Below are 26,393 nucleotides of genomic sequence, written 5' to 3'. Positions count from 1 at the left end.
TATAGTGTACAGCATGGGAGCTATAGTGAATGATAGTGTATTGCATATTTGAAAGTTGCTAAAAGAGTAGATATTCAAAGTTCTCATCACAAGAAAAAAATTCTGTAACTATGTATGGAGATGGTTGACTAGACTTACTGTGGTGATCACAACATATACAAATATAGAATCATTCTGTTATACACCTGAAACTATTATAATGTATGTCAATTATACCTCATTAAAAAAAGTGTACAGATAAAAAAAATTCCTGAAAGTTTTTTTAAAGCCTTAACTATGATTGCATGCCTGAGGTGGTCATATATATAAAGCATCCTGAGAAGCCTCTGTATTAGCTTGCACAGGCTGCGATAACAAAGTACCATAAACTAGGTGGCTCACACAACAGGAATTTATTATCTCACAGTTCTGGAGGCGGTAAGTCCAAAATCAAGGTGTCAGCAGAGTTGGTTCTTTCTGAGGGATATTGGGGGAAATCTCTTCTATGCCTCTCTCCTAGCTTCTGGTGGTTTGTTAGAAATTTTTGGTGTTCTTTGGCTTGTAGATGTAGTCCCCAATATCTGACTTTATCTTCACACGGTGTTCTACCTGTGTGCTTGTCTGTGTCCAAATTTCCCTTTTTATGAAAACTTCAGTCATATTGAACATACTGGCCCACTCTAGTCCAGTCTGACCTTATCCCAACTTAGCTAATTACATCTGCAACAACCTTGTTTCCAAATAAGGTCACATTCTGAGGATCTGGGGGTTAGGACTTCAACACATGAATTTTGGGAGGACATACTAGTAATTCAACCCATCACAACCTCCCTCTTGATTTGTTTATTCCTAAAGGTAGATCATCAAATTGCCTCTCCTTTAATATGTAAGCCTAATAACCTAACCTCTGTCTGAAGTAAGTTGGAAGAAGCAGAGAAGTGATTGCTATATCACAGGGAAAAGAGCCTGTGACATAGAAGCTTTGCTGAGCATAACATTATTGGTTTGAATGTCAATCACTAAAAGGAGACATGCCTATGGGGAAAGGATATATCAAACTTGGTGAGAGGGCATTAATGATAAAAAAAAAAAAAGAAGTTCAAATCACCCTTGGGACTGCCAAACTCATCTTGTCTCTCTCTCATTACCTTTTCTTATCCCTCCACCTCACACTATTCTTCAGCAAACAAAAGTAAGTAATGTTAACAAGAAAATATCACGGTGGAACATGTGTGTGTTAAAAAAAACTGGAAAAACTGGAAAGTAATAAATAAAGAGGAGGAAAGAAACATAAGCAAAAAGGTAGAGGAAAAAACCCAACTTTTCAGAAAACCTATCAAAGAAACAGATAAAACATTCCAACAGCTAGTTCTGCATAGTCTCAAAGAAATCACAGATTTCATGATCTTTCTGCTAAAAGTATCTACAAAGAGATACAAACATTTAAAGAAGGTATTATAGGATAACCTAAATAGCTTAAAAAGCAAGTTAGCATAATGTTCTCCAGGTTCATCCATATTGTAGCATGTGTCAGGATTTCCTTTCTTTTTAAAGCTGAATAATGTTCTATTGTATGTATATACCACTTTTTTATCCATTCATCTGCTTATGGACATGCAGGCTGTGTCCACTTTTTGACTACTGTGGATAATGCTACTATGAACATTCATGTACAAGTATATGCGTGAATATATATTTTAAATAGTCCTGGGTATGTATCTAGCAGTGGAATTGTTGGGTCATATTATAACTCTATTTAACTTTTTGAGGAACTGCCAGACTGTTTTTCACAGTGGCTCCATCATTTTACACTTACATTCCTACCAGCAGTGTATAAGGGTCCCATTTCTCCATGTCGTTACTAACATCTGTTATTATATCTTTTTTTTTTTTAAAAAAAAATTAGAACCTTTAAAAGATTATGGTGAACTATACACAATATAAAACTTACCATTTTAACCATTTTTGAAGGTACAGTTCTGTTGCATTAAGTATATTCATATTGTTGTACATTCATCATTACCACCCATCTCTAGAACTTTTTCATGTTCCCAAACTGAAACTCTAACCCTAACCCTAACAACTATACCCATTAAACAACAACTCCTCACCACCTCTGCCTCTTCATCAACCACCACTCTGTTTCTGTGAATTTGACCACTCTAGATACTTCATATAAGTGGAATTAAAGAGTATTTGTCCCTTTGTTATTGGTTTATTTCATTGAGCATACTGTCTTCAAGGTTTGTCCCAGCTGTTGCATGTGTCAGAATTTCCTTCCTTTTTAAAGCTGGATGATATTTCATTGTATGTATCCTGCTATTTTCTGTTTCTGTTTTTTTTTTTAATGTTTTTTACTAATTGCCATTCTAATGAATGTAAAGTGGCATATTGTGATTTTAATTTATTATTACTTTTTTAATCCTCACCCGAAGATATTTTCCCATATTGTAGGTTGCCTTTTCACTTTCTTGATACTGTCCTTTGATGCACAAAAGTTTTTAATTTTATAAGTTAATTTACCTAGTTTTTCCTTTGTTGCTTATACTTTTGGTGTCATATTAAGAAATCATTACCAATCCATTGTCAAACAACTCTATAGTTTTACAATATGAGTAAAGCCATCTGTGGCTTCATTTTCTACAGTCTCAGTGACCATCGGTCAACCACAATCTGAAAATACTAAATGGAAAATTTCAAAACTAATTTATACAATTTTAAATTTCATGCTATTCTGAGTAGTGTGATACAATCTTGCTACTTTCTGCTTAGCAGGAATGTAAAGCATCCCTTTGTCTAGCATATGCATGCTGTATACACTCCCCACCCATTAGTCACTTTTAGCCATCTTAGTTATCAGATTGATTGCCCCAGCATTACAGTGCTTGTGTTCAAGTAACCTTTATTTTACTTAATGACCCCAAACTTTCACAACTTTTATTTTTATTACAGTATGTTGTTATAATTGTTCTACTTTATTATTGTTGTTAATCTCTTACTGTGCCTAATTTAGAAATTAAACTTTATCATAGGTATGTACAGAAAAAAAATAATACATATAGGTTTGGGGACTACCTGTGGTTTCAGGCATCCATGGAGGGGTGTGTGTCTTGGAATGTATATCCCACAGATAAGGGGAGACTACTGTATATCTAAGATCCATTTTGAGTTAATTTTTGTATTCTCTGTAAGGTGGATGTAAGAATTCATTCTTTAGCATGTGGATATCCAGTTGTCCCAGACTGGTACCAGCAGGAAATGGGCTGTAAAAATTGTACAGTCTCACTTCCCAGTGCCACTTGAAATGTGGCCATGGAAGATAAAGACCAAGAAAGAGCCTTCCAGAGTGTGGAGCCAAGAACCACAGAAATTTGTGACAAAGGGTGCTCATCCTTGAGAGCAGAACCAGGATATAATCACAGAACTTCCACTGACAGGCAAAGGATCTTCACAATAACCACCCAGAAAGCTGCTATTATTTAAGGACCTTGACTGCTATGAGACACACATTTTTCATTGAACTTGGGTTCTAATGAGACGTATCTATCTTAGGAGAAGCATTCAGGAATTGTTGTTATGGGAAAGAGTGGAGGTATTCACAGACAATGATAGCAGTTAACATTTTATAGTGTGCTAGGCACAATGCATTGCCTTAATTCACATAGTTACTCCCTTAGGTTTGTACTATTATAATGTTATTCTACAGGTGGGGACACTAAGATGGGGTCAAGTAACTTTGTCAAGGTTACATAATAAATAAGTCTTGGAACCAGAATTTAAAAATTTGGGACCTAACTCCAAAGTGGTCACTCTTCATTCTATCAAATTTGATAATCACAGAAATCTGTTGGGCATGATGAAAGATCTATAAACCCTGAAGGTGACACAAGGCATACACACAAATAACCTCAGGGCAAGGGAGTGTGTTATCTAATAAAGAATGCATAGAAATGTTTCAGTCTACCAGAATACAGTAGATTACTATCACTAACTTTTAACCTTGTTAGGGGCTTTTTTTATTTATCAGTTCCCATTACACCACCTGGCTCACAGTAGGTGCTCAATTAATATTTGTTGAGTGAATGAAGAATGAATGCCAGAGTTTTGTAATATTAGTCTAAGGTCCTTGACCAAGTGTGCCAACTTTGCCCTCACACCTCCAGAGTTTAGTGCATTTAGCACTCAACAAATGGTCCTTGAACTAAAGTGAGAGAAAACCACACTATGGTTTTACTTTACGGCTGCTCATTGTTCTCAGTTTTCTTATCTTTAAAATGGAAGGTGTCCCCTCCCTAACTATACAGACCTTGTGAAGGATTGGGTTTTTCAAAAGATTCTTACCTGCTTTAACCTCTTGTGAGCTTAGGTTATATTCACCAGGTGAACTTGAAATCTCAGGTTTCTATTCACTGTCTTTTCCACATATATGGCCAGCTCCCCTGGTGAGTTTGCTGACATTGGATTCCTTTCCCACACACTTAGCTATACTGCTAATCATCTGCACCTTTCTCTGCTGCAGCTATTGAAAAACCATATCGATTTCATTTACTAAACCTGTATGTAAGCAAGAGCCAGAATTGTGGGAGTATAGGGGCGACTGAGAAAGCCACATTTCTGGCCCTCTCTGGCCCATAAAAATGTTTCTATGTGTTTTAAAGACTGAGCAATAGGAATGCAATGGTAAAAAACAAAGCAAAAAAACCCAAACAAACATTTCTGCTCTTTATCTTCACAAGGAACAAAGCGATTAAAAAATGGCACTTGAGTATGTCTTCCCAATGGAAGCTGGAGAGAACCACAAATACCTTACTTTTGCTGGTCACAACTGAACTATGGCTTCAGTTATTTTCTGGAGATTCCAGACTTCCAGTCAATTCCCTCTGTATCTACAAAAGACGGGGGGAGGGGAGGGGGTGCATTTTGGTTCAAAAAACACATCAGGCAAGACAGGCAAACAAAACGTAGTGAGTTAGAGATCATATGAGATCGATTTTAATTAAAAAAGCAGTTTTAAAACTGTAACTGCCAACACTACGGTAACAATAGCATGCTAACCAACCCGCAGGGGGCCTGGGCGCCAAGGCTTCCCGGGGCTCTACCTGCTGAGCTTCCTGGGGCTCTACTTGCTGAGCTACCCGGGCCTCTATTTGCCTCAAAGGCACTAAAACCAGATAAACTTTACCTAGACTCTCCCACCACACCTAGCATGGAGCTGCTGCTTCTAGGGTGTGGGCAATCCAGGGAAGAAAGGAGTCCAGTCGCCTGTCTGGCAACAATGACAGTTTGAAAAAATGGAGCTACATTTCTAGTAAGAAAAACCGCCAGCTGTGAAAAGGGGAGCTAAACCTGTCACTCTCGGGCCGCGGCACCTCTCCTCTGGGGAACGTTTGTCCCTTCCTCACCCGTCAGGGCCCAGGGTCCCCTGGAATTGGCTGCCTGGGGCGGAGGATTCCTTTTGGTTCTAAAGTTCGGGACGAGCCGGGCCGGCGAGCTCACCCCGGAGGTGCAAAAGTGGGCTCTGGCCGGAGCTCCCGGGGCTGTTCGGTTTTGTCCGCGTACTGCCCCTGCCCTCTCCCTTCCTGCAAAAGGCCAAGGGTTTTTGACCCACCATTGCCCAGGCGGAGTTCACGCTTGGGGCCCTTTAGCCGCCGTCCTCTAGACGGAGAAAGCAATCGCGCAGTGAGGCGTGAGCACTGAATAAACGCGGAATCAGAGAGAGAAAAATGTTGTTCTTGGCTGCGCGCGTCGGCCGCACCGGGGGGCAACCTTCCTTCCAGAAGACCCCTCCACGCTCGCCGAGGCCACACCCATCATCGGTGCCGGGGAGTTAGGAAACCGAGGCGTGAAAATGGAGGGGGTGGGTAAGGCAACGCGCGCCCAGGACACTCGAGGGCAGGGTGGCCCTAGAGGCCACGCGCGGGGCGCGGAGGCGGCAGGAGACCGACAGGCGGGGCGGGGGCGGAGGTGCGGGGGTCCGGGCGGCGGCGGTTCTGGGGCAGCGGGAGGGGCAGCACCTGAGGAATCCGCCTCCGGCCCGCGGTGGCCGCCGCCTCGCTCCGCCCCGGGGAACTGAGCGCGCGACCTGCGCGCCTGCCCGCGAGACGCCAGCCACCGGCGGCGCTAGCACCTCGGCGGAGGGCGGCCGCGGCGAGCGGAGGCGCAGCGCTGGGACCCGGACTGGGGGTGGGGAGACGATCCCCGGCCGAGGCGAGGGCCACCCCCTGGTCCTCTGCCCTCGCGCCACTCCACGGCCAGGTGAGCGGCTGCGGGGACGCTGGGCGCCGGCCGGGCGGCGGGAGGTGAGAGGTCGCCAGCCGGGCGCGAGCGCACGCCCCTGCGGGGCCGGGGCTGCCCGGTGGCGGGCGGCGGACACAGCCTGCGCGGGGCAGCGAGCTCGGCGGCGGACTTCTTGTGGGGAGGAGGACTGGGAGGGCGGCGCGGGGCTGGGCGCGCGAGCGTGTGTGCATGGCGAGGGCAGGCGCCGGTGCCGTCCGGACCCGAACCCGTTCTCCCCGGCGCCTCGCGTCCGCTCCGGGGAGGACCCAGCCCGGGCGGCGCGCGCCCTGAGGCCGGAGGCCTGTCACCCCAGCCCTCTTCGCGCCTTTGTGGCGGGAGCGAGAAGCCCGAGCGTGGGATAGGGAGGCGGCAGCGCGGCGGGCGGGCAGCGCGGAGCGGAGGTGGCGAGGGGCGCGCCCCGCCGGCCCCCAGAGCTCCGGGGTCGCCAGGGGCTCTCGGGGGCTAGTGGGCGGCAGGGCGGGCGGCGCGGAGGCGGCTGGAAGAGGCTGCAGAGCGCTCAGCTGGGGGAAGTGGAGAGCGTCCAGCGGTGGCCGGGCGTCTGCTCGCGTCCCTGGGTCTCTGGGCTCCTCACTAAATGTCACTTGGTCACGAGCGCGCGCGCGTCTCCGGCCATCGCGTCCGTTCCGCGGTGAGTGGGGAAGGACCACTCGCTCACTGCTCTTCTGCGCGGGACACAAAGGGCTGTGTTGACAGCTGACCCTGACACAGTAGGCAGCCCAGTGAGGTGTGTGCCCTGGCCGGGCGAGGGTGTCACGATGAGGCGGTTTGCTGAAGTCAGCCCGTTCCCTCGGTCGCTCTCCGGAGCCCCATGAAAAGAGATGCTGTACGGATCCAGCTCCTGGGCTGTCTCGGTGACACGGAGCCCACGTGAGCGCCAGGACCGGTGCATCTGCACGGGAACTGCTGCTGAGGCGGACGGGGCCCGGAGGAACTCAGTCACGTTCCTCTCCTCTAGGGAAGGGACTGCTTCAAGGTCTGTGCGCACCCCACCCGGCCCCCTGGCCCCTGTGCACAAGATAGAAACCAAATTTTAATTTCTACTTTTCACACCTTTAGAATCGCCCTCTCCCACCCCCCACCAAAGATGGGAAATCCTACATACATCTCTTTTTCAAACCCAACCATTTACCTATGGGGAAGAGGTTTTCCGCAAAAGATTTCTGAATTAAATGGCCCCTCGACACATTTTCTTATACTTTAAATCCTAGAATTCTGCTTTGAATTTTGTGACTGTGTTGGTTCTTTTTTTTTTTTTTTCCTTGTTGAATATATCTATGGGGTTTTACAAACAGCAATACTGGAAACTTATTTAAAAGAGAAAATTTAAAAATAATTGTTTTATTGAAAATATTTAGTAATAGAATTGTACGCATGTGTTTAAAGGGAAATTTTTAATTAGTGTACATTGCAAAGCAATATGCATAGAGTAACAATTTCTAACTGTGTAAAGTAAGCTCTCTCCCACCCCATACTCCCAACGCCCTCCCCCCTCCCCCCCAGGCCACTGTTGTCAATTTCTTGTATATCCTTCCATGAGCTTCCTATTAAAATGGAATTACATTATGGAAATAAAAGAAGAAAGGAACTGAATGTAATTAAAGAATGAATTATGTATCAATGGTGATAGCTATTAATTTGATATTCACTCATGATGACATTAGAACCTTTTATTGGGCCTAGGGAAGACTTATTACAGCTGAAGACCAGTTGGAGTACTAAACTTCTTAGAGCAAGTATCCATGAGAAAGCAGAACTATTCCGCTATTACCCCACCTGCACCCCCATCACCGGTTGTTTTTATAGCCTTCGTTGACTTTTTTTCTCCATTTTGGAACTCTTTATCAAGTAGAGAATGAGAACAATGAGTTTATTTTGTCTAGTGCCATATATATCTGAAGACATTGGAAGGACATATGCATACTTTTGTTAATATGACTTACTATAAAAATTTTAATGGTAAGAGAAATATGAAGGCCAAGTTTAAGACGTTAGTTCACATCTAGTTGCAAGTCTGGGTTTGCTCTAGCTAAATGAGGTCACTTTCTTAGAAATGCTTTTGTTTCCCCCTCAATTAAAGGAATTGAACTATGGGGCCTATAAGGGTCCTTCTAACTCCGAGCTTCTCTGATTAAAAAGTTTCTGTAGGTGTCCTAAGACTGCCTGAGGATAACCCAGGTGGACCTGCGGAGTGACAGAATAAATTCCTGAATGGTAGATTCATAAAGAGGAAGTTATAGATGTTTAAATTACAGTCCTGCTCTTATGATACTGATATTATTGGAGAACAGCTGCTTTACTTTCCCACACAATGTCTGTTTTTTGCTGAAAGGGGTCAAACCTTGAGCTGAATGGGCCTCTCTGCATCACCTTGTATGGCTCAGGAGTGTGAATTTTCTTCACAGCTCATGGTATCATTTAGGGGGAAATTATTCTTCCCAGCATCTTACTTTTCTTTTTTTGTTAAAGTGATAGTAAAGTTCATGTATCTACTTCAAAGGGACTTGATGTGACTTAATTAGTAATTCTCAAAGGTATTTAGAAAATGAATATCCCTTATAGCTAAGATATTTTAGTTACTTTTATACTTATTCACGTAGAGATAATGTTATTAGTAGAAAACTTCTCTCATCTCTAAAATACCTGCAACCTTTGGGCTAATGATTCCTGGATGGGCACAGGGAGCTGAGGAGTCATTGCAAGGTTATGACAGTAAAAAAATTAGCTTATTTTAGTCATTGTGTATGATCTCAATTAAGGGATTTCAAAAGGATGCTGTAAGTGGTGATTGCAAATATCATTGATGTTAGGAAGATCTCATACTTTAAATCTTACGTAATTATTAAGTATTATGTAATTATTTTGAATAAGTCTATAATATAAATAAATTATAGTGAAGTTTTAGAAATTGTTATTACAACTAGAAATTGTTTAGAACTGGAATAGATTTGTAGGGGTACTTAGAGTAATCTTGATTGACAAAATTCACAAAAACCAAATAAAATTAAGTACTAATAGTGAAATCCTTCTAAAATGAAATAGTTTTTATTTTTTCAGTTTTCTTCCTTGCCACATGAACATACATTTTTACAGATGTCTTATCATATTGCAGATACATTTTTACACTGATTTTTCATAAACATTTTGCTATAATTCACTTCCTATTATTTATAATTAGTTTGTCATACCATAATTTATTAGCCCTTCCTCTATTTTAAGATTCCCCCTCCCAGTATTTAAAAAATATATGATGCCCATCCTCATGAATGTAACCTTCTTCTTATTCTTTTTAAAAACTTCCTTAGGATTGTTCAGTATAGTGTAGTTGTAATTGGGTGGGCTTTAAAATAAAGATTCAGGGTCCAAAAACCTAGCTCCATCACTTATTGGCAATACTAGGCAAGTAACTTATGTTCTCAGAGCTTTCTAACCTGTAAAATGGGTATAGTAATAACTCTATAAAGTTGTTAAAATAAAAAGCTGTGATACATGACAACACATATACTAGTAAATGTTAGCTCTTATTTTTATTAGGAATTTTTCTGATTTCTGATAATCACCAACTTACTTTCCAAAAGGATTATATAAATTTATACCTCATTAACAATCTGTGTGTGTGCTTGTTACTTTAAAACATTTATATTATTGTTACTAATTTATGTAGCCAGTGTAAAATTGTATCCCTTTGTTTTGATTTGTGTTTCTTTGGTCTTGTGAGAAGTGAGAGGAACTTTTTTCAGCAGTTTTGCTACAGTTTTCTACATGGATTGGTAGATGCTTCATCACCTCAGTCATTTTGAACTAATCTATAAGATGGGCAGACAGGACAGTTACAGAATCAAATTTTCTAAAAGATTCTTTCACGTTAATTATAGTTTTGTGTTCTCAGTCTATAGTAATTTTTATTATTATTTTTAATCTTAGAAAAGCAGCTGTTAAAATTAATAAAGAATATATAACAATTCTATTTAAGTGGAGATGAAACCCTCTCTTTTTTCTTTTGAAGGGCTGATTTATAATTAGCATGATTGTGATCACAATCTCGTGGATTTTTACTAGGAATGCTTCTCAAAACTTGGGGGAAAATCAGAGAAAAAGTTGCATGATTCCTAATCATGTTACCTTTTGGCTACGGATGAATAATGAAGTTATGCCCTCTGACTTGCGTTCATATATAGTCAAGGTAATTTAGACTACACAAAAGCATGCCCTTGTAACTTCTGGAGCTCCAGCAGCCCTGATATTTCTGGCAAACACACACCCAACATGGATAACAGCAGCTCTTTGTGCGGCTGGGCCCCAGGAGGGCTCCCTATTGTGTACTCTTCCTTCCCTCCCGTTCTTGACTGACTGGTGATAGCAACTCCTCCAAGTCCAGATGTGAAGCTCCCACAGAGACTCCTCTCTTCTCCCCAACTCTCTATTTACCCCCACTCCCCACCCCTTGAGCATATTTGCTTTTGACTTATGTTATAGAGATTCCACTATCTTTTCAAGGTTGTGGTTTCAGATTTTATTTTTAATCTTTTTCTATGTCGGATGAATGTCCCTATCGTAGAGACTATAGGCATGATTAGCATATAGATTAACATGTAATCGGCGTTTGATAAATGTTTGTTGCTGTGAACCATATATGATGTGGTCTTCTGTGTTGCTGGGCATGGTTCTACTGTTATGGAACCAATCTGGAGAAGCAAGCCCTAGTTGTGCATTGCATTGCCTATATTACAAGGTTAGGAGTTAGGAAACCTGTTTGTTCTGGCTCTTTTAGCTTCTTGCGTGTTTAGGGGAGATTCTTGACTCCGATACCTTACTTTTCTTCTGTAAAATCGGATTAACAATTACTGCCCTATTTATTAACCTTCAGCACAGGATTGTTGTGAAAATAAAGTGAAATTTTAAATGTGGACATGTTTTGGAAAATTTATATTATCTTGTCAAAATTATACATTATCACTCCATTTCCAGGAGTGTCCATATTCTTGAGAAAAATCTCATCTCATTGTGAAGCTGTACTTGGAGTTTGGGATTAGATAAAAATTACTGAGGCCCAATCCAACCTATTCAATCAGAAACTGCATTTTAACAGCCCTTCTAATGCTGAACCACTGCTTGAGAGGGTAGGAAATAACAACCACGAGAAAAGTATTCTTCTGCTAGTTGAATATTAGTTATAAAATCATCCAGACATATCACAGCATCACTTCTGAATGCTAAGTATGAAATTAAAGTTAACTATTCTTATTGGCTGCTGTTTGTCTATATATATATATATATATATATATATATATATATATATATATATATTTCAGAGAGGAAGGGAGAGGGAGAGATAAAAACATCAATGATGAGAGAAAATCATTGATTGGCTGCCTTCTGAAGCCCCCTACTGGGGATTGAGCCCACAACCCAGGCATGTGTCCTGAGCGGGAATCGAACCCTCTTGGTTCATAGGTCGACGCTCAACCACTGAGCTACACCGGCCAGGCTGCTGTTTGTCTTTTAATCTCTTGAGATTTAATTCAGAGTAGGAATTATAAACTGGGTTGCTTGTAGGGGCCAAGCAGGTATTTTGAGTGAGTGAAGCAGGAATCCCTTCAAAATAAGAAGGGATGATAAGTTCTGGTGGACAAGAAAGTCTGAAGGTGGCAGATTTCTAAGACTCCACTGATTTATGCCCGATGGTAGCGTGGGTCACTGTTGCCAGATTACTTGATTTTGCAACTGGAAGTTTGTATTTTTTTATGAATTTAAATGCTGACAATAAATTTTAAAGAAAACATATGGGCCCAATAAAGCAAATCTGCCTTTCAATTAATTAACATGGGTGAGAATATTTGCATTTGAATGAGTATGACAAACAAAGCAACCTTGTTCAACATTATTAATAAAGAAATACATATTAATAAAGAAATGCGTTTTTCAACCTCCAGGTTATAAAGATTCAATCCTATATAATAAAAGCCTAATATGCAAAATGTCCCCTCGACCGGGAGTTCGACCGCTCGCTATGACATGCGCTGACCACCAGAGGGTGGCGCGGAACATGGCGGGCGTCGGCAATGTGGCGCTGGCAGTGGGCAGCAGTGGAGGCGCTGCTGGCCCCGATGAGAGCGGGACCACAGCGGGATGGTGGAGCAGGTGAGCGGGCAGCACCAGGCCAAGGTGGGTGCGAGTGGGGCCTGATTGCTCTGCTGATCGACCCACAGATGGCAACCAGCAGTGGCAGGGGACGGGGACGGGGCTGCCGCCCAGCTCCCAGGCGCTGAGGGAGCCGGGCGGGGGCCCGATGACTCAGGCAGAGCGGGGTGCACGGGGGCCCAGGTACTGCCCAGGGCCCAGAGGTTAGCTGGGACCTGCCCTTCCATGCCAGACACTCACACTTGGATCACCGGCTAGACCTAGGGACTGCACCCGTGCATGAATTTTGTGCACCAGGCCTCTAGTAGACTGATAATATCTAGTGTTGGCAACGGGGTAAAGAAATGGTTATTGTTATACACTATAGAATGAAGGCAAATAATTACAACTTTTCTGGAGATCAATTTGGCATCAGTTATCAAAACTTTAAATATCTATACCTGCCCTGTTCAATGTGGTAGTACCTTGCTACATGTGCTATTTAATTTAACATTATATACAACTAAAGATTCAGTTTCTCAGTTGCACTAGTCATATTTCACGTGCTCAATAGCTGCGTGTGGCTGGTGGCTACCATATTGGACTGTAAAGACACAGAACATTTCCATTATTGGAGAAAGTCCTATTGGACAGCAGTGGTCTAAACTCTTTGACACAGAAATTTCCCTTCTAAGAATTTGTTAGGAAGAAATAATTAGACAAAGCACAAGGGCATATAATGAAAACATCACCTGGAATATCTATAATAATAAAGGGGTAATATGCTAATTAGACCATATGTCCTTCTGGATGTTCTTCTGGACGACCTTCCAGACCAAGCTGCAGGGCCGAGGCAGAGGAGGTCGCTGCGGTGGGCATGGGCCGAGGCCGAGGCTGAGGTGGCTGCTGTGGCAACGAGGGCCAAGCCCCTTAAACAAATTTCATGCATCGGGCCTCTAGTTATTTATAAGAGTAAAAGAATCACAAAGAAGCCAAATATCATGTGTTTTTTTAAAATTAGGTTTTAGTAAATATCCATGATATATTGTTAAGTAAAAATATCCTTACTGTAGAGTCATTTTATTTATTTGAGTAGATAGCTTAGGTACTAGAGAATAGGAGAACAATTTTTCTCTCTGACAGATACATATAACAAAGCTTTCCCTTTTTAGCCTTCAGCTGTTCTCATATAGAATAAAAGGTTGATTTTCACCAGTGAGAAGATGCACGTGAAAGTCCTAAAAGGGGATGTCAAAAGTGAGATGGTAGTTGAGATTTTCTGCAAGGTGTCACTGACGAGTGACACCTGAGTGAAGACCTGAGGGCTGAAAGGGACCTGAACCATTGGTAGTTCAGAGGAAGAGCATTCTTGGCTGTTGTGAGGGGTGTAGCTAGGAGGCCACTGCCGCAGTTGAAGAGCAGAGACAAGTGACAGAGTGAGTGGGGATTAGCTCAGAGAGGTAATCTAGATCTTATGACTTCAAAATTCTTTGTCCTCTCTAGTATACCACACTCTTCAGATTCTTTGGTTAATCAGTTTGTAAGTAGATCAGACATCTTTAAATTCACTGTTTTTCAGTGTGACCTTTCAACACCTGCCTTATTTGCTTGGGGTGCTGGTAAATGCAGATTATTGGTCTCTTGAGCTGCTGAATAAGAGATTTTGGGGTGGGACCCTGGATTGTGCATTTTAACAATCTTCCCAGGTGATTTTATGGACACAGAAGTCTTAGAAATACTCCTTAGGTTTATCATTCTGTAAGCTTAGTTTTTATAGAGCAGGTGTGCCTAAAATTGCCTGTAGAAGTCACAATGTGAAGAGAAGATACTAGCATAATTGGTGTAATGTCTCATTTCTTTCTTGGATCTTAAATTGATTAAATTGACACTACTTATAGTAAAGTTTTTGTATATACCTCTATTAGCGTATTCAGGGAACTCTAAGACTATTACCATAATTCTTAGCACGTCAGAGGATTGAGGAATCTTTTCACTTGAGGGTTCTGTCTCTCCCTCACCCAGTCTGTTGTTTTTTGGAAAGAACAACTTTAAATTTATTTGATATTTTATCATGTTTTCTTTTCTTCTTCTTCTTCTTCTTCTTCTTCTTCTTCTTCTTCTTCTTCTTCTTCTCTCTCTCTCTCTCTCTCTCTCTATATATATATATGTATATATATATATATATACACACACACACTCATATGTATATATGTGTGTATATATATATATATATTATTGATTTTTTACAGAGAGGAAGGGAGAGGGATAGAGAGTTAGAAACATCGATGAGCGAAACATCAATCAGCTGCCTCCTGCACACCCCCTACCAGGGATGTGCCCGCAACCAAGGTACATGCTCTTGACCGGAATCGAACCTGGGACCCTTCAGTCTGCAGGCCGATGCTCTATCCACTGAGCCAAACCGGTCAGGGCGAGATTGTTGCATTTTGAGATGTAGATCAATCCACCTTGAGAGGAAAACAATGTGCCGCAGGGTTTACTTGACTTCTCAAGGTCACCCAGCTAGCCCTGCATGCTTCCTGGTTTCCATGTTGTTCGTCAGTCTAATATCTTCAATTGTAGCTAATACAGAGAAATAAGATTTCAATAATTTTTCATTTTCAAAAAAAGTATTAAATATAAAACATTTAGAGAAACTATGTGTTCTGTATTTTGTTTAGATTTTAAGTAGAAATAACATATGAAAACAATATATAACATCAGAGAAGAAACATCCCTGATAATCAATCCTATTATCCTTACAAAAGGAGCTGTTTCCCCAGTTTTGCTTCTAGTATTTATCTATATGCTTTAATGATTTTACATAATAGTAAGGTTTCTCTAATTTTCCCAAAATCTTTAGTAACTTTGGCTTTTAGGCCTTTTAATAATGCTGTTCTGCTCTACTCTCCCTTTTCTTTCTTCTGACTTTTAAAAAAATGAATGCCATTTTTAAGCCTTAAACATTGCTTCATCTGAGTCTCCAACCTTAATGAAATGCCTTCAATAGGTATCATTTGCCTACATCAGCATATCCCAGAGAGTGTTACCCTAAACATTAGTATCCTGGTATAATGCTGTCAGCTGTAGGGAATAGAAAAAAAATTAGAAATGTTAAACACTAATGAATTAATTATATCCCCAAAGGGTCTGAGGGGGAATGGGAGAGCACAATTCTTGAGTTAATTCAGGTGTCACCAAGAACCCAGGTTCGTTTAGTCCTTCTCTGTCATCAGCTTGTTGGTGTTTGTCTTTCATCCCAACATGTCAGCACTCCCAAGCCTCACAAAGTTTTGACTAGAGTCAGAAAAAGGTTATTTTTATTTAGGCTAAATAGTTTTTTGTGTTTTTTTTGTGTTTATTTTTGTTTTGTTTTTTGCTGCCAAAAGCTTTATTGTTTCATGCATTTATTGGTCCAATGCATGGGAGAAGGCTTCAGGGTGGTTAAAAGAGTGTCTAGTTTTGGGAAGAGGCTCAGGTAAAAGCCAGACACTGGGAGAATGCAGAGGGGCCTCTCAAAGGCCTCTGGGCTCCAAAGGCTCCTAGTTGTACCTGAGGGTGAGCCTGTCAAAGAGAAACTCACCCAGCCCAGCCTGGGGCCGGCCAGCCTGCGGATGTTAGTCAGGTGGTCGCCCATCGTCTTGATGAGTTTCACCTTCTCACCCAGCAAGTGGTTCTCCAGGAAGCCATAGGATGAGGGGCTGGATGGGTAGAAACCAGGGCCTGCAGCTCCAAAGGGCCTGGTTCAGGTTCCTCTCTAAAGCCAGGGTGGCTGCCATGGCATCCTGAGTTTTGCCCACTGATCTTGGGAAGGCTTCAGCATGTCCTGGAAGAGAATGCAGCCACCTCGCTTGTTTTACAACTTTAAGAGTTGCTCAGCCAGCACCCTCACACTTCTCCTCCGCCATCTCACGGAGGAAGTAGCCCACGTCCTGGAGAGCCACATCTGCACTGTGGAAATAGAAGCCCAGAGAGAGGTAGGTGTACTAGTAGAAGGCCTGCAGATGCAGGTTGGCCAAGGCGGTTGACCCCAGCCTCCAGCTCGGTGGAATAATTCTGACAAATTTGGGAGCTCATGGTTGTTCAGCAATAAGGAAGGAGTTAAGGTAGAGAAAAAACCCGGTGTGTTGGCTGGTCCAGGAGGTGGTTCTGAAGGTGGTGATTGGATAAGGCGTAGGAGAGAGGCCGGAGGCTGGAAGAAGGGGCGTCCCTGAGTCTGTTCCGTCCAAACACTGTTGAAGCAAGAGACAGATCCAGGACCGCTGAGGGCACTGCCAGGCTAAACAGTTTTTTAGATGTCCCAAATCTCTGGCCAGAATTTAACACACTGGCATAAGCAGTCACTGACAAGAAAAATGGATATACCATGAGTGATGTAGAGTAATCAAGGCCCACTCTCTTAGGTAAACACGCAAAAACTCCAGAGTTATTACTATTGAAGAAAAAAAGGAAATGGCTGCATTAGGCAGCCCGCAGTGTGTGTCATGAAATCCAGTTCCTTCAAGACTCCTCATAATCTGACCTTATGATAATCTAATACAAAACCTCTATTCTTAACAAGCCAATCAGTTGTCTCTCCTGCCCATCTATATCCTGCTCATGTGCATTTCTATCTATGGCTTGGCTCGTGTTTCTCTTAGAAATATCTCCATATTCTCTAGAGCTGGCTGTGGCTATTTAAATTAAATTAAAGTTAAATAAATTAAAAATTCAGTTCCTCAGATAAACTGATTGCATTTCAAGAGCTTAATGGCCACATGTGGCTGATCATTAAGACTATATAGACTGCATAGGTAGAGAATATTTCTACCATTGCAGGAAGTTCTGTTGAGCAGCATTGCGCTGGAGACTCTTGCAAATTATACTATTATTTAACCCAGTTTTTGACAAACTATGGGCCACTTAGAATCAATTGAAAAATGCTATTTAAATTCAGCTTTTGAGCCCTAGGAGTAGGCCTCAGACCACCTTCATGCCCCCAAAAGTTGAAGAACCACTGCTTTGAGGTCTAGTTTATTTCCTTTATGGAAATACTAGAGGTCTGGTGCACAAAAATTTGTGCACTCCACAGGGGGGGTGGGGTGGTCCCTCAGCCCGGCCTGTGCCCTCTCACAGTCTGGGACCCCTTGGGGGATGTCCACCTGCTGGCTTAGGCCCACTCCCCAGGGCATCAGGCCTAAGCTGGCAGTCAGACATCCCTCTGACAGCCTGGGAGCCCTCGGGGGATGTCCACTTGCCAGCGGGGAGCAGGCCTAAGCTGCAGTCGGACATCCTTAGCACTGCTGAGGAGGCAGGAGAGGCTCCTGCCACCATCGCTGTGCTGGCAGCCCTCAGCCTGGCTTGTGGCTGAGCAGAGCTCCCCTGTGGGAGTGCACTGACCACCAGGGGGCAGCTCCTGCATTGAGCATCTGCCCCCTGGTGGTCAGTGTGTGTCATAGTGACCTGTCATTCCCAGTCATTCTGCTGTTAGGGTCAATTTGCATATTACCCTTTTATTATATAGGATAGGATAGAGGCCTGGTGCATGGGTGGGGGCCGGCTGGTTTGTCCTGAAGGGTGTCCCGGATCAGAGTGGGGGTCCTGCTGGGGTGCCTGGCCAGCCTGGGTGAGGGACTGGGGGCCATTTTCAGGCTGGCCAAAGCCCCTTCAAGGTGGGGGGGTCCCTCTGGGGTGCCTGGCCAGCCTGGGTAAGTGGCTGATGGCCATTTTCAGATTGGCCGCGTCCCCCAGCGACCCAAGCTCCCAGCCTCTCCTTTTTTTTTTTTCAGTGCCTCCTTGAGCGGAGCCCAGGGTGGGTTGGAAGCAGGTATCTGGGATTTATTTATCTTCTATAATTGAAACTTTGTAGCCTTGAGTGGAGCCCAGGGCCAGCCAGGGCAGGCAGGAAGCTTGGCTTCCTCCATCTCCAGGGGCAACCCAAGCCTCCTGCTCGCTCCAGCTCCATGGCCACCGACATTTTAGTTGGAGTAATTTGCATACTCACTCCTGATTGGCTGGTGGGTGTAGCAGAGTGGCAGAGTGATGGTTAATTTGCATGCTTCTCTTTTATTAGTGTAGATACTAAATACTGGAGTTTTCATTAATTTTTCCTCCTCTAAACTTCTATAGCACTTATAGTTTATATCACTTTTAGAATTTTATTTTAGAAATCTGTATTTTCTAATTATTTCAGAAAGCATTTTTTTCTGAATATTCGAGTATAAGGCCCTTGAGAGGAAGTGCTATAACATTTTATAGTCTGTACTTTCTAAAATGTCTAATAGAATGTTGAGTGCAGAGTAAATACAAATTACATTTGACAGAATTGACAGTCTATATTTAGTTGGCAGTTCTTTGAAAAATTATAATACTGTGTACAAAATTGGAGATGGATGATGGTAAGGGTATTTCCACAATATTTTTCCTCAATTTCATTTGTTGGAAATAAACCTGAAAATTCTGGTTAGATTGCTAACAAATGTTACATTAAAACATTCCCTATAATGTTTAGATTTGCAGCATTTAAAAAATGGCTATTTTATTTCATTTTTTATTGAATTTATTGGGGTGAGATTGGTTAATAAAATTATATATGTTTCAGGTACTTGGCCTGCTTCCAAATATTGGCTATTGTAAATAATGTTGCAGTGAACATAGGGGTACATATTTTCTTTGGAGTTAGTGTTTTGGGTTTCTATGGATAGATTCTCAGAAGTGGAATTGCTGGGTCATAAGGGAGTCCCATTTTTAACTTTTTGAGGTAGCTCCATACTGCTTTCCACTGCATTCCCACCAACAAGAATTCCTTTTCTCGCCGAAACCGGTTTGGCTCAGTGGATAGAGCGTCGGCCTGCGGACTGAAAGGTCCCAGGTTCGATTCCGGTCAAGGGCATGTACCTGGGTTGCGGGCATATCCCCAGTAGGAGATGTGCAGGAGGCAGCTGATCGATGTTTCTCTCTCATCGATGTTTCTGACTCTCTATCTCTCTCCCTTCCTCTCTGTAAAAAATCAATAAAATATATTTAAAAAAAAAAAAAGAATTCCTTTTCTCCACATCCTCACTAACACTTGTTTGCTGATTTACTGATGATAGCCATCTAACGGTTGTGAGGTGATATCTCATTGTGGTTTTAATTTGCATTTTTCTGATTATTAGAAACCGTGAGCATTTTCTCATATGTCTATTGGCCATCTGTGTGTCCTCTTCAGAAAAGTCTATTTAGGTCCTTTGCCCACTTTTTAGTGGGATTGTTTGTTTTTTGGGTGTTGTTTTATAACATTTATAAACTTTGGATATTAACCCCTTATCAGATGTATCATTGGTGAATATGTTCTCCCATTCAGTATGTTGTCTTTTTATTTTGTTAATGATTTTCTTTGCTGTGCAAAACCTTTTTAGTTTACCCGAGCCAGTTTGGCTCAGTGGATAGAGCATCGGCCTGCGGTCTTCAGAAGGGTCCCGGGTTTGATTCTGGTCAAGGGCACATACCCAGGTTTTGGGCTTGATCCCCAGTACGGGGCGTGCAGGAGGCAGCCATTCAATGATTCTCTCTTATCATTGATGTTTCTATCTCTCTCCCTCTCCCTTCCTCTCTGAAATCAATTAAAAAAAAATATTTCAAAAAATTACAAAAAAAAGAGAATAAGCCCCATTAAAAAAAAAAAAAAAACACTAAAAAAACCCAACTTTTTAGTTTGATGTAGTACCATTTGTTTATTTTTTATTTTGTTTCCCTCACCCAAGGCGATATATGAGAAAAAATGTTGCTGTGAGAAGTGTCCAGGAGTCTACTGCCTATGTTTTCTTCTAGGAGTTTTATGGTTTTGAGTCTAATACTTAAGTCTTTAGTCCATTTTTGTATATGGCTTAAGAAGGATGTCGTTTCTTTTTTTTTTTATGTATTTGTCCAGTTTTCCCAACACCGTTTATTCAGTAGACTATCTTTACCCCGGTGTATTGTTTGCCTCCTGTGTCAGATATTAATTGACATGAAGGTGTGGGTTTATTGCTGGACTCTCTGTTCTGTCCCATTGATCTGTATGTCTGTTTTTATGCCAGAGCTATGCTGTTTTGATCACTGTGGCCTAGTTTGATTCCTCCAACTTTGTTTTTCTTTCTCAAGATTGTTGTGGTTCCATATAAAGTTTTGGAATATTTGTTCTAATTCTGCCATTGGTATCTAGATAGGAATTGCACTGAATCTATAGATTGCTTTGGGTAGTATGGACATTTTAATGATATTAATTCTTCCTATCCATGAATACATTATATGCTTTGAATTATTTGTATCTTCTTCAGTTTCTTTCTTCAGTAATTTTTTTTGAGTACAGGTCTTTTACCTCCTTGGTTAAATTTATTCCTAGGTATTATTTTTTATACAATTGATTTTTTTAGTTTTCCTTTCTGATAGTTCATTATTGGTGTATAAAAACGAAACTAATTTCTGGATATTTATTTTGTATCCTGCTACGTTATTGAATTCATTTACTAGTTCTAGTGAATTTTTGGTAGAATCTTAAGGCCCTCTACATAGAGTATCATGTCATCTGCAAATAGTGCCAGTTTTACTTCTTCCTTTCCAATTTGGATGCCTTTTATTTCTTACAAGAGGCCCGGTGCACGAGATTCGTGTACTGGTGGGGGGCGTGGCCTGCAGGTATCGGCCTGCTGTGGGAGCGCTGCTCATCCCGGTCAGCCGAGTGGTGCTCCCGCTGTGGGAACGCACTGACCACCAGGGGGCAGCTCCTGCGTTGAGTGTCTGCCCCCTCGTGGTCAGTGCACATCATAGCGACTGGTTGTTCTGATCATTCCGTCATTCAGTCACTGGGCTTTTATTATATAGGATTCTTGTCTGATTGTTGGGTCTAGGACTTCTAGTACTATGTTGAATAAGAGTGGTGAAACAAGACAACCCTGTCTTGTTCCTGATCTTAAGGGAAATGCTTGTAGTTTTTGCCCACCAAGTATGATATTAGCTGTGAGTTATCATATATGCCCTTTGTTATGTTGAGATATGCTCCCTCTATTCTCACTTTGCTGAGACTTTGTATAAAAAAAATGGATGCTGGATTTTATAAAAATATTTTTCTCTATCTATTGATATGATCATATAGTTTTATATTTTCATTTTGCTTATGTGGTGTATAATGTTTATTGTTTTTTAGACATACCCAGAATAAATTACACTTGATCATGGTGCATGATCTTTTTAATGTATTGCTGGATCTGGTTTGCTAATATTTTGTTGAGGATTTTAGTATCTGTTCTACAGAGATACTGGCCTATAATTTTCTTTTTCTGTAGTGTCTTTATCTGGTCTGGGTATTAGGTTAGATGGCTATTTTAAAAGTGCTCTGATCTCTTGATTCTCTTGTAGAACATAAACTAATCAAATCTCTGGAGCCTTAGCTGATAGAGAAACTTCCCATTTCAATTGGTTCCTGTTGCAACCTAACTCCCCACATGAATAAGGGTTTATCTCCAGTTAGCTGTTCTACCTACTTTGATGATTTAATAATCACTTGAGAATTGCCGGAGCAGGAGATTAAGGTCTTGGTAATAGTAATATTAGTAGTAATGGTAATATGAGCATCAGCACCTCACTTCAGACTAATGTAAGGAATGTTTCTCTTACATTCTCTTTCACATAATTTCACAAATTGTATCATTTGATGGATGGATGTAAAAACCAACAACTGTTTTCTTTGGCAGTCTTATCCTATATAATAAAACCCTAATATGCAAATTGACCAAACAGTGGAACAACCAGTGGAATGACCAATCGCTGTGCTGAGCACTGACCACCAGGAGGCAGACGCTCAACCCCAAGAGGGAAGCGAACTGCAGCGGCGATTGGGGGGCAGCGCCGGCCAGTCGGCGGCACCAGGCCACCAGTCAGGGCGGGTGCCAGTGGGGACCCCCTGATTGCCCCACCCGCCAGTCGCCCCACAGATCAGCCCTGATCACTGGCCAGGCCTAGGGACCCTATTCTATATATTGGGAACAGTCTCTTAGATTTAAAAATTAAAACCTGACAAGGCCATTCTAACACTGAAAAAACAGGATGCTGCAGTGATGACATGCATGGACTCTGGCTTGCACATTTTGTGGTCAGCCCTGATTCTGACAATTATAACTGTGTAACAAAGCCAATTACTTAGCTTCTCTCTGCTTCAGTTTTCCCACCCATAAGATGGGGAAAATAGTACTACTGCCTCAGAAGGATCATGTTATGTACTACATTTTATAATCAAGGCAAACAAATGTAGCTGCCCATACAACAGCAAGATGCCTTTCACCTGTAGGAAAAGTGTGGTCACTGGTGCATGCAGCGTCTCGGATTGCGAGAGGGATGTCCAACTGCTGGTTTAGGCCCGATGTCCCCCGAGGGGTTCCTGATTGCGAGAGGACGCAGGCCAGGCTGAGGGACACCCCCCACACCCCCGACCCCTGTGCACGAATTTCATGCCCTGGGCCTCTAGTTACCTTATAATACAAAATCAATCTAATTCATTATTTAAGAAATAAAATCTCTATTGAACAAATAACTATTATCCTCTGAGGCTCTTAACATGTATTTTTACTCTAAGACAGTTGATTCATAATTTGATTTCAGAACAGTCACATTTTTGAGATAAAGATCAATGCACCAAGCACATGGCAAGTATAAAATAGACCCTCAGGAAATGTTAGATCTTTCTCCTTATCAGACTTGCTGAATAACAGTTTTCAGACTTCACCAGAGAGTAGCAATTAGTATTAAATTTTTACCTCCCAACTAATAATACCAAGTTCTTCTTTCTTAAGGAAAGTTGGACCATGTAAAAATCACATTTCACCCCCTTGTTCATATTAATGGAACAATCTAATGCTAGTATTAGATTGTTTCGCCGAAACCGGTTTGGCTCAGTGGATAGAGCGTCGGCCTGCGGACTGAAGGGTCCCAGGTTCGATTCCGGTCAAGGGCATGTACCTGGGTTGCGGGCATATCCCCAGTAGTATTAGATTGTTTCATAGTATTCTTGGTCAAAAGATGTATAAGGAATTGGTTGATGTTGGTACATATTAAATGGACCATCTTCACATGTATTCGAAGCTCTGTTGAAGGCTGGAAGTGGGTTGGGCTGTGGCATTTCAGATATTCTAAATGCTTGAGGTTTTCTGGCATCATAAAGACTCCTGAGTCACTGGTATGCGTTATCTCAACTTCTGCCTCCAGAGCAGAAGCTGTGATGGGACCGTATAATAGTGACATGGCATAGTTGCCTATCTGGAATTTCAGAGAGAGTGTGTATATATGTCAGAAAATTGTGTACGTACAAAACATAGCCGTTAGTAAACATCAACTTTACAGGTCTTTATGACTCATCTGTGCTTCTTTGCCTGGTCCTTTCCTGCTATTTAATACTTTAATTTATAGCTGGAATTAATAATTTAATCCAATAACTTAATAAAAATTTATATACACTATTTTAGGCATTGTACACCCATTATTTCTGATGCTCACAACATCATTGTAAAGTAGGCATTGTGATTCTCTTTTTATAGCTAAGAAAAGTACGCCTCTGAAAAGTTTAAATTTCACAAGAGCCCACAAGTAATAAGTGGAAAAGTCAGAATTTAAACCTAAGGGCTGGATGATTCCAAAGTCTTTGTTCTTTCCTTTGTGTCATACTCTTGGATATATGTCTTGTAACTCAATTGAATTGTAAGATCTGAATGTCAACAATTGTATCTTATTCTTTATATTATCCAGCAAGATAACTTGTGACAAATGTTGCTGCTCTTGCTGAAGGTGTTACAGATGGATAGGTACTTTGTCTTTTTTTGCTCACTATCTCCACACCTAGAACAAGTACATAGTTGTCCTTCAATAAGTATTTTTCAGCGAATGAATGAGTGACCTCTGGACCTGTAGGGGCCTGTTAGCTTTCTACCATGCCTGTGGAATCCAACCTTAACCTGGGCCAAACTTCTTTCAGACCTAAACCACTGACTCCAAGGGTGCTGGGAGAAGGGAGGGTAGATGGAACTACATAAGCTTATCACCTCTAGTGGAGATACCAAGAGGAGGCCCAGCTCCTTCGGAAGCTAGGTCAATAACATTATCTTTTGAATAAAGGATGTTAACAGGGAAAATAAATCCCAAACAGTTCTGTGGCAGAGATGAAAGGAGATGCATTCTTTTTCTTCTTTTTGAATTTTACAATTGGATGTTTTTGTAATCCTTCATGCATTTTCAGGTCATCATCAAATTTACTTACTTACAAATTTACTTGTCTAATTTAGGTAATGTGGACTTTAAATTTACCAATAAATATATCTTAGTTAATAAAAATTATTGAAATGCTATATATTTCTAGGATAATACTGTATAGTGGGGTAGAACCATGGAATTGGTAGTCTGAAAAAAATGTTTTGATAAATGTAACGAATTTCTTGTACTGTGTAAATGCTACAGTTCATTTTGTTCATTAGATTTTAAATGGATAAGACTTTCAAAATCAAAACAGTGTGGGCTTACTTTAGATACTGTTACATGAGAAATTACCAGACTCTGTATGGTGTTTACCCTTGGGAAGCTAAAGTTCACGTATTGCAAACAGACACCATAATTCTATCCTAGAGTAAAGTTTGTGTTTAACCTGCACTGATTTTTTAAAGGTCTTTGAAGTGGTAATTGGCAACTGCAATTATAATGTCAAACTGCTTTTCAGTTTTCATTTGGGTAAAAAGTAATTATTGCATCAAATACATTTGTCACTTTTTTTGGAAATCATTTTTCTTTTCATAGTTTTTCTACTGAGCAAGAAGTTTATATCCAGGGGAGTTAATAGAATTCTCCATTGGGCAGAAAATTAACAATAAGTCAACTTAAGTCTTTATCAAGTACCTATAATTGGAATGGTGCTGTGGAGAAAGAGAAAGGAAAATAAAGAACTGTCCCTGACGTTGGGAAAGCCTATAATCTAGTTAAAAAACAGTTGTGTGCTGGTGGTTTTGTAGATTTGGATCTAATTTTATTTAAACCACGTTCCTCAAATCATTACTAATGTAGTAAAAGATTCATATAACATAATATGTAAGGATGTCATTTGTTCTCTTACCATATACCAAAACTATAAAAGAATTCAGTCGAACTGATATCTAATGGAGACTTAATGTCCATTCCATTTTTTAATCTAGAAGATACTTCTAGCTTTGTTCATGAGGCACTGAATGTGAAATGTGAAACAGTGCTGGCGATGTTAAGGACATTACGGTATGAGCCTTAGGTTTTTAGTAACACTTCATGTACAATCAGATATCTATAAATAAAACCCCCAAAAAATTGTGGCAAGTGTATTTTGAGAGGGGAGTATGGATTTCATCACATTCAACTCAGATCCCTTTTTTGTGTCTTAGAGCAGAGATTAATTATAGTAAATAAGCTCCTTTTGAGACATTCTTTATGTGGTAAATTAAGGGTATAAGAAAATATTATTTAGACAGAAAATTAATGAAAACTTATTTTGACCTGGTGTGTTTAAAGCACATTTACAGTTATATTAGAGTACTTAATTTAATACATTACTCTCTTACTAATGTATATTGATTATATTAGGAAATAATAAACATTTGAAGCATAAATCATAAAGCATTTTCTTATAAATGTAATTCACTCTTTAGACATTTGGATTCTCATCAATTTTTCCTCAGTGAAAGCTATGTACACTCTAATTTGGCCCTTGATATGTTTTTCATTATGTACAATAATAAAAATAAAACTAATTAGTGACATATCTGTCATAAATATGTTGTCTTTTTATAGTTTTTTTCTTTAATTGAATGAAATTAAATTTTCTACCTGAATTGTGAACCATTAAAGAAAGGAAAGTAACAAGTGAAGGAAAGAAAAAGAAAAAGAATAAAGGTCTGAAAGGTAGCTACAACTCAGTACTTCTACAATAATATTTTAGCTTTGAAGTCTGTTACTTCTTTATCCTAGGGCTTAATAAAGAACCAAGATCATAATTTAGT

The sequence above is a fragment of the Myotis nattereri genome (genome assembly GCF_964212035.1).
Source record: "Myotis nattereri genome assembly, chromosome: 8".
Classification (NCBI taxonomy): domain Eukaryota; kingdom Metazoa; phylum Chordata; class Mammalia; order Chiroptera; family Vespertilionidae; genus Myotis; species Myotis nattereri.
Note: the sequence above shows the minus strand (reverse complement) of the source record.